Genomic DNA, 9,504 nt, shown 5'->3' on the forward strand with positions numbered 1-9,504 from the left:
AAATATTTTCTTAACTTCTGCTGTTTGGATTATTATGAAAAATCCCACTCCCAGATAGGATGTAGCTGGCAGGAAAGATGTAATTATTATCTGTGTTCTTGCCATCGGGTGCAGAGAGGAGGAAGGATGCATATCTCTGCAGGGCCAGGACTGCCTCCCTGTAGACCACTGTTTGAATGCAACTCTGTTAAATTACCCTCCTTCACCAATCCCAGGAAACTCCCCTCTTTCCCTAAAGAAGCATTTATCACCATCTCCACACTGAATCTACAGCCCATTCCCTCTCCTGCACCTTCATATCTCTGCCCCATCCATCTTTTTTTCTTTGTTTTACTTTGGGAGGGAGGCTTGTTATATATTGCTTGTATAATGCTTTAATCATGGATTATGGGTTGCTTTATAGCTCCCTGAATGCCTTGGCAAGGACTCCATATAAATAAAATTATTATTATTAAAGTCAATTAATCAAAGGCACAATTCACTTTTCAGCATCTGACATTCCAAACACTTACTGGTGCAGAAGTCTTTTTGTTCATCTCCTGTGTAGCAACATTTTGGGGAATCAATAATATAGAGCATGGTACTATAGATTTCTTTAATTAGATTGTAATTTGTACATATGTACAGATGCATTGACCTCTTAGGGTTCAATGGTTGATCAGCAGTGAAATAAGATATACTACTGAGTAATTATGTTTAGGAAGTGCTGGTGAGGCTTATCATATAATTTGCAAGCTATTTTAATTCATGCTCAGCAAAAGAAAAGAAAGGAAAAGCAGTTCCCTGTATAATTATAATCTCTCATTCACCTTGATTTCTTTTGATAGGTTCACTGTCTGGAGTAGCTAATCATTTGATTTTTTTTCTTTCAGTAAACTTTTTATTGAAGCATACATAATACACACACAGAAAAGAGCACAAAGCAGAAGCACACAGCTCCATCAGTTTCACAACAGAAAAGGACCTCCCAGATCAAGCAACTGAACATCACCATTCTTCAGAGGCCCTCTCATGTCACCTCTCATTTATTACCCGTACTCAAAAGTTACCCTGACTCCTACTATCAGATTACTTTTGCTGGTTTTGGAGCTTTCTATTCATGCAGTCACACAAGATGTATTCTTCTGTGCCTACCCAGTGATTTGTTTTTTATGGGACCTAGGGTTTTTAAATTTATTATCTACTGAGTACCTGCCATGAGGCAGGACTCATATTAAGGGCAGGGACTACAAAGAGCTTGTGGACACAAACCATCTCCACCCTTGATCATCTTTCAGCCCGGGAAGGAAGACAGACTTGTAAGCAGATGGGTCAGGTAAATGTTAGAGGCTCTATGAAGGAACAGGGGGCTCCAAGGAGATAGAGCTCAGTCCATTGGGGTTTAGTAGGTAAATTGAAAAACTTCCTACACATCCACCCTGATGTCTGTTATGTCTTAAAATTCTCTAAGGACCTTAAAAAAAACAAAAACAAATTATTCTGGAGAGTTCTTCTTCTCCTTCTTCTTCTTTCTTTTTTTTGTAGTTTTTGGCTGGGGCTGGGCTTGAACCCACCACCTCCGGCATATGGGGCTGGCGCCCTACTCCTTTGAGCCACAGGCGCTGCCCCGGAGGGCTTTTTCTTTTTTTTAGAAACAAAGTCTTCCTCTGTCACCCTCGGTAGAGTGCCCTAGGGTCATAGCTCACAGCAACCTCAAACTCATGGGCTCAAGTGATCCTCCTGCCTCAGCCTACTGAGTAGCTGGGACTACACAACACCCAGCTAATTGGAGGACTGTTCCGGGGTGTTAATGGGTCCCTCCTTATTGCTTTTCCCTTTTAGTTCATTTCTGTTCTTTCTCCCTCTGTTAGTTTTTCCATACCCTTGACCTCCTTTGCCTCCCCTTCTCTCAACACTCCTTCTCCCTTTCCCCTCTTTTCTTGGTCTCCTTTCCATCAGAAGCTGCAGGACCTTCCCCCATCTCCAACTGTGCTGGACTCGTCTCTCCTGATTGGTCTTTGCTTCCAGGGTGAGAAGAGACAAAAATATAAGCCTCTAAGCTAGTGTTGCCCACATGTTCTGCCAACTCATTTGCCCAACTTAGGGTTAGGGAGCCTAAGGCATTCCTGGGGCCTAGGAATGAGCAGCTGAAAAGGATAAAGAAAAGGAAGATAGGTGTGGGTGGAGGATAAAGAGAGGGGATGAACAAAACCATTTCAATCAATTCTTCTTGACATGCCACTTTGAGTCCTGCTATCAACTGAGTTTGGCTATATTTATATTTATTTTGTTCCCGTACTATTGGCAAGCACTACTCTATTTCAGATGTTGAGGTGGAATGAACTGGTTTGGTTTTGTTTTGGCTCCAACAAATCCATCTTTCTCTCTCAAAACCCGAAAGGTGACTGGTGGTGATGGCTTGTCTGCTGAGAGGACGCTGCTCTTGCATCTCCTGCCAGGGGGGTGCTCTCTGTTCAGTGTCAATAGGAGACCATTTAAAACACCAGCAAGGGAGCTGGACCTCCTGCTTCATCATTATGCCAACAATCTCCAGCCTGTATTTCTTTTTCAGCCGATTCTGACAGGGTAGTTTTTGTATCTTACCTACTGGCTGCCTAAATTGGAGACTTGGCTGAAAATGAACTGGCTGAAGTTCAGTCCAGACAAGATAAATGCCCAGGGTTGATAAACTACAGAAATTAGGGGAGATAGTCCTGGTCTCCCTTTTCATGGGATTTTCCACAAGGGGATGTGGAGTTTGAAGGGACAGAATATAACTATCCTCTGGCAAGTGTTAGCTTATATTAAGAGGCAGAGTATGGGGATGGGGAACATCCAAGAGCTTTGATTCAACAATCTGTGTTTAAATCCTGGCTGCATCAACTAGCTAGCTGGATGACCTTGAAGCCTGTTCACCAGCCTTTCATTTGGGGTGGTAATGCAGGCCTCAAAAATGGTGAGCTGGAAGCAGTGAGATCATGCAGGAAGAGGGCTTGGTACAGTGGTTGGCACTGGATAGGATTCTGTCCTAAACTCAGAGGGTCCTCTTGTGAAAAGATGGCCAATGTCAGAGCCCTGTGATAAAAGGCATTTTCAGTTCAGATTTCAGAAGGGACATGTTGAAACAAAAATCACAGCTCTCAAGTTTGCATGCTGCAAACAGATCTTATGGAGTGCCAGAATAGAAGCTCATTGGTCCCACTGATTCTTTAACAAATAATATCTGTATGATGGGTCAATGACACAAAACAGGGTCTAGACCCTGAATGGTAGAGAGGCTGGGTGTAAGCTCATTTAGAGACCTAAGGTATCGATTGTTAAATACAAGGAAAGCTTGATTTATGTTGTCTGGAAGCTCCTAAAGAGCATCTCCTGTGCTTCTTCAATCTGAGAATTCCAAAAAAATCAGAAAAAGCAACAATATGGAATCTCAAATATACAAGTCCCATTCAAGGATTAAAAGCATTCACTAAGAATCAATATCAGATAGACGTAGGTGTTTTATAGATTGTAAGTGGTAATAGGGTCCTTATTTGCTGATTACTCAAAAGAAGGATGGGGCAATTACATGCAGCTATCTTGTGTATAATACCCTTTTTATGCCATAACATATTTACTTAGAGCTTCTTTTGTACCTGGAGGTATGACTTGTGGTGGAATTAGAGACAGAAAAAGACACGGCCTGTCCCAAAAGAGATCACAATCCAGGGTTTGAATTCCAGGCTACTCAATGTAGTTTTCACACGTGATTTAAAAGTTTCTCTAAGAAAGTACATTTCTGGTGCTATTGTGATAGAAAATAAGATTTGAGATCAAAACAATTAATTCCTCTTTTTCTCTTATATCTCAATAGGCCAGGAAATCCTCTTACATCTTTCATGAAAATGTAACTAGACTCTTCTCAACTTCTCACTACCTCTCCCGCTATCGGGCACCACCACTCACTGGGAATAGCTTCCTTCTGGTCCCCACTGTACTCTGAACACAGCAGTCCCAGTGCTCCTTCTACAGAGTGCCACCCTTCCACTCAAGGCACCATGCTCACCCAGACTAAAAGCCAAAGACCTCACAAAGGGCTCCCTCCTTCACCACCTGTTCTATTTCACTTGCCTCCTTGCTGCCCCCTGACGACCAGAATCCCAGCACCGCTCTCCTGGGGGCTTTGCACTAGTTCTCTCCACATGGACCATTCTTTCTTCTTAAAACCCCATCATTAGCCCCTCATGATCTTCCAACTTTCATTCAACTGTCACCTTGTCAATTAGGTCTACCCTTACCACAGTATTTTAAAACCATCCCTCTCTCTCTCTCTCACACACACACACCAGTACTCCTAACTTCTGCATTTCTGTCATTGACTTACTGCTTTATACTTGTAGAATTTACTTTATTATGCTTATTGTTTATTCTTTGTCTCCTCCCACTAGAATGTAAACTCCATTTTTATTGTTTTATGCACTAGTCCCTTCTAGTCACCTGGAATATTTAACAGTATATGTTCATTAAATGAATAAATTTATCACATAACCAGAATAGGAAGATATCTTAGAAATAATTTGACCTTCAACCTGACACTTCAAATTTTTCAGGATGTATCTAGTACACAAACTGAGGAAAATTTGTACTTTTATGCTCTAAACTCAGGTTGGCTAAGAGTGTAGTCCTTGGCAGTGAATTTATAAAGTTCTATTCAACTTCGAATAGTGCTTCTAAAATCATCTGCAGCAAAGTATGTTTTTAAGAAAAAATTGCAGTCTGTAATCGTGCAAGACTTTTATCATTATGATAATAATGAAGTTTTAAAATAAAATTAAAATAAAAATTTAAAACAAAAATTAAAATAAAAATTAAAATTAAAATATTTTAAAATTAAAATAAAATATTTATTTTAAAAAAATAAATTTTTAAATAAAAATTTTTATTTTAAAAAATATTTTAAAATATTTTAAAATTAAAATAAAAATTTAAAACAAACAAAATTATTAAATTGATAATAAAATATATTAAGTTTAACAGAAATATAACTACTGTATCAAATTGCTATAAAAATTGAGAACACTTATTTTTAATTTCTCTTCTTATGGCACGGTGGGCAAATAATGACAGTTGGAGAAACATGGTTTGAGGAGCATCAGTCTGGACTTGGCTCCTGAATTCACTCTTCCCTCCGGCCCTCAGCAGACTCTCAGCATCTCCTCCAGGTTGCATGCTCTCAGTTTAACAAGGTTGCCCTATTGCTCTTAGCTAATTTTGCTATCTATGATTTCCTTCTCAGAAGGCCTCCAGGGACTTTCTAAGGAATTCTTGCATATTCCAGTTTGATAGAAGCCCGTGAGTTGACCTTCGAAATGTGGGGATAAAGCTATATTTTCCCAAAGTCACTTATCCTTCTGTTGAAGAACAGCAAAGCTACAGTTTTAATTTAGTTCGTATTTTATTATGTTCACTGTTATTAATAATTTATTTATTATTTACTATAATTTATTAATTAAAATTATACATATTTCTTAAAATGCAACATGCTTCATATAGTTTATATGTATGATACCTGGGGACATCTAAAAATATATCTAAAATTTTATCAATATATGTGAAGTAGTGGGCAATATATTTCTCTTGTTCCATAGCAGTTGAGTCTATTGCCTGGATATAGTAATAATAAGGATTGTATACATAAAAAAAGATGTGCCTATTTAATGTTTGTAGGGAGGAAGTTGAAATATAATTAGGAAAATAAAAAAGTGTAAATTTGTATTTCTCTAGACATTTAAAAAATATGATACATGAAACAGAGTTCATATTTTAGTATGATATAATTTTTCCTCTTAACAATATATTGATTGAGCTTTTATAATATTACCAGGCACTTGTTTTCAGTTTTTGTACGGGATTCTCCATGGAGATACAACCATATCGTGAAGGCATCCAATATAGAAAATGACATGCAATGCCTTTATTCTTCCAGTTTAATTAATGCTGTGACAACCACTTGGCAGAGACTGCAGTGGAGAGGAGGCCTCTGTAGGGAGCTGCAGGTTATGAGCAGTAAGGAAACTGTCAGACTGTTACTGGGCCTAACACATCAAAACCCAAATCTGGCTTTGCAGCATCACTGGAGATAAATTCCAAGGGAAGCAAGCAACTTAAAAAATTGAGTTGTTTAGTCTAACAAAAAAAAAATTTTATAATGGTAGAAATTATCATTTTAAAATGCATTTTGAATTTCCAGAAAATAGTTTCTTTTCTTCACACACCACAAAAAATACCCCCAAATTATCCAAGCTATAAGTGTTCCCAATGACTTGGGTGATTTACTGTGCCTCAAGTCTGCACTGGGTATGATGCAGTGAGCCAAAGGACAGAAAACACCCAAATCATCAAATATAGAACAGGTAGGCGATAAGAAGGACTGGGGAAAAGAAAACACTCAGAGCTTCAGAGTTAAGTGGGGGGTGCCATTGCACTCAAGATCAGGGAAGGCCCCTCTGGCATTTGGGCTAAGACCTAAGTGAAGAGAGGAAATGAGCCACTAAGAAAGGAATGTTCTAGGCCACGGGAGCACAAGTGACAAGGGCAGAAGCCTATTTTTTGGGCTTGAGGAAGATCAGAGAGCAGTATGGTGGATCAGAGGGAGCAGATGGAAGGGAGGAGTGGAGGTGATAGAGCTAGCCAACAGTCCATCATGTAGGGCCTCACGAGGGTTCTCAACTCTATGAAACCAAGGTCCTCTTTATATAACAAATATTTCCTAATGACTCATTTACTCTATTGTAATAAAAATCTATAGATAATATAACCTTCACTCATAGTTTAAAAAAAAATATATAGTACCCTATCTCCAGAAGGAAATAGAAGACCTGCAATAAAATATAGTGAATTAGTAGGATGCTTGCATCTCTACATAGGCACTCCGAATATGACAGTGGACTGATACATGTGTGTTGGTAACTTCAACAGTATAAAGTTAAGCAGAGCATGCATGGTGGTACATGTGTGTATTCCCAGCTACTCAGGAGGTGAGGTGGGAGGATAGCTTGTACCCAGGAGTTTAAGGCTGTAGTATACCATGATCACCCTGTAAATGGCTACTGCACTCCAACCTGAGCAACATAGAGAGACCCTGTATCTTTGAAAAGAAAAAGTATAATGTTGCTTCCAGTGTTGAGATATTCTTCAATGGTGAAGATATTCAAAGAGTTCTGAATAAAGTATAAACATCCATTGAGGTATACCATAGTTATAGGTATATCCTTGGATAATCAGGTGTGTGGTAAAATCCTGTAAAAATTAGTTTGTGTTTATCTGTAAAATGGAGTTAGGATCTAGGCTTAGGTCATAATTAACAGATTTCAAGAGGACTTTCAAAAGTCTTGCTGGACACAGACAATTTTGCATTGTGTGAGACTATTCTCAGCACTGTATACCAGCTGGCATTCCCTAAATGCCAGAGTGCCTCCACATATTTCCCATGAGCCCCCATCAGACAAGCATCATCCTGGACAACTGTATGATTGGCTATGACCATGACAGAGACTTTGGGTTTTATGAGGTGTTGGGAAGTTTAGTACATTGCTGTCAACCAGCGCTGTCTCATAGAACTTTATGTGATGATAAAACATTCTATATCTATGTTGCTATTAAACAATTGAAATGTTGCTAGTGAAACTAAGAAAGTGAATTTCTAACTTAATCTAATTTCAGTTTATTTAAATTTAGCTGCCTGTGGCTACTGGCTGCCATGTTGGACAGGGCAGCTGTAGACTCTAAGTACAGATTCCTAACAGTTATTCCTCTTCCAGCTGCTCACCTCCCCAACCCCTTTTGCCTTCAAGATCATTTCTTTTCGATGCTGCCGATTTATCCACATTTGAAAAAATAACTCGTTGGAAATGCTGGCTTGAAGCACTACACCAATGCTTACTTAAGGCCTAACCAAGTAATAAATGAGTTCCCCATGTGTGGTTACAGCTGTGAAAGAGCTCCTCTCACTCGCTGACACCCCATGCCACTTACCAAATGCTGGGCTAACAGTGAGTGGTGGCAGTTAAATCTTTAGGAGGTCTTTAGTATAATGTTCAGCAGAGCACGGAACACAGAATGCCTAAATGCAGAAGGCATCTCACCTGTAAACAAAATTAGCTGAGGGATGAGAGTGGCCCAGGGACTTGAGCATGCTGAGGACTGAGTTGGGAGAAGAAATCATAAGGAAAATTAAAGGAGTCAAGAGGGGATGCAGGAATGATCCATGGTTCTTACCTCCAGAAACCTGAGGCGACTTAAAGAAACAGAACAGTAGGAGCGAATCCAGGGGCCAAAGTCACCTTGATGCAGGAGTGGTGGGATCCCAATTAGGTGAGGCCCCCCACCCCCTTGCCAATCATACCCTGCCCTGGTCTTCTTGAGGAAGAAAGAAGTCCTTGTCTGGCATTTTCCCTTAAATCTTTAGCAGTTTTCAGTGCCCAGGCCACAGGTCACCGTCTTTCCCGTAGGCCTTCCCGTTCTTCCTCCCTGTGTGCCTCTATCACAGCCCTTACCCCTCCGACAATCCTGCCCCGAACCCCTCCCTGGTGAATGTGACCTTCCCGTCTCCCACCCCCCTCAGCACTTCCTCAGTCATGACACAACGTGGTGTGTGAATCATCATCCTGTCTCCTTCACCAGATGAAGCTCCTTCAGGCAAGGAGAGGCTCTCACTCTGTGTTCCCTGCACAGTGTCTGGACACAGTGTGCTGGAAATCTAGTTTCCTTTCTCCTTAACAAAGACAGTCCTCATGTGTTAGGCATAATCATGGCCTCCCAAATATCTCCATATCCTATTCCCACAAATCTATGACTATGCTGCTTTACATGGCAAAGTGGACATTGCAGGTATGATTCAATTAAAGATTCTGAGGTAGGGAAATTATCCTGGATGGTCCAGGTGGGCCCAATATAATCATAGGGGTTCTCAGTAGGGAAAAAAGAAGGAGAGGCACACATGGAGGTCTGATGACAGAAGAGGATGTCCCGAGTCATACTTGAAGATGCTGTGCTGCTAACTTTGAAGATTAAGGGAGGTGCCAAAGCAAGAAATCCAAGTGTTTTCTAGAAAGGCAGGGAAAAGGCAGAGAAAACAAATGCTCCCCCGGAGCCTCCAGTAGGAACTCAGGCTTGCCGACGTTTTGGTTTTAGCCTAGGGAAACCATTTCAGACTTCTTACCTCCAGAACTGTAATGTGACAGATTTCTGTTGTTTCAAGCTACTCACTTCATGGTAGTCTGTTACAGTGGCAATAGGAGACTCATACTCCCTATTTGCTAGTCAGCTGTCAGCTCTTGTTCCGGGCTATGTGAGCTCCTGGGTAGACTCAAGGAGCACTACTTTGAACTCCTCCATTGCCCTTTAAACAATGAGGCATGTTCTTGGTCCTTCGAAATGTCTCCACAGAGCAGGGGCCACTTCCCACCCTACCTTCATAGAGATCAGGGCTTTGGTTAAGGGAGGAAGGAAGGCACCATTTAAGGAAAGTCTACACATGAGAATAAA

This window comes from Nycticebus coucang, chromosome 11 (assembly GCF_027406575.1).
Source record: "Nycticebus coucang isolate mNycCou1 chromosome 11, mNycCou1.pri, whole genome shotgun sequence".
Taxonomy (NCBI): domain Eukaryota; kingdom Metazoa; phylum Chordata; class Mammalia; order Primates; family Lorisidae; genus Nycticebus; species Nycticebus coucang.